The sequence below is a fragment of the Ceratina calcarata genome, unplaced genomic scaffold (assembly GCF_001652005.2).
Source record: "Ceratina calcarata isolate Rehan_Ccalc_2016 unplaced genomic scaffold, ASM165200v1 scaffold180.2, whole genome shotgun sequence".
Lineage (NCBI taxonomy): Eukaryota > Metazoa > Arthropoda > Insecta > Hymenoptera > Apidae > Ceratina > Ceratina calcarata.
Window position 1 is genome coordinate 1,660,534 of NW_017139431.1, and position 722 is coordinate 1,661,255.

Consider the following 722-nt stretch of genomic DNA (forward strand, 5'->3'; position numbering starts at 1 on the left):
TTTCTTCTTCTCCGTTCGTGAATACAAATAATCATATGTATTATAATAATCGGAATATTTAAATGCCAGTATCGCAACGTCCGTGTCGATGAGTTACAAGAAATGTTAATGAGACAGTTACATAGGAGCGTAATGTATTTTTTTCTTTTCATTTTTATTTTGATGCGTGTGTGATTGTGCCTTTGGTCCTTAGGTCAGATAGGCTCTAGGCAAGTCTATTAAACATAGAATAACAGTCATTATAGATAATAATTTATAAACTTCAGATGCATAATTATATATCTTCTTCAATATATTATACATTAATAGAATACCTTATTCAATATGTATGTATATTTATATATTTTGTATATATATATTTTTTCTTTTAAATACATACTATATACGATTCCTTTCTGTGCCTTGGGTTTTTTTCCTTTTTTTAAACTGTGTTATTACATTGAAAGCTAACGTTGCTTAAATATTTAAGACGTGTTTCGTGTCGTAAAAGTTTAAACAACACATTCCGCTTCTGACTACAGAGTCACCGTGCCATCTCTGCCTTCTCTTCTGTCCTTTTCCATTTCTCCTATTCAATAGCAATCGTAATAATTTACACGACCGTTACGAAGAATTGATCGCCGATTAACATTTGTCCCCGATTTCAAGAAGTTTTATGCGTGGTAACATTTATTTTTCAAAAGTGATTTCGCTATATAAATAAAATATCCATATCATAATTT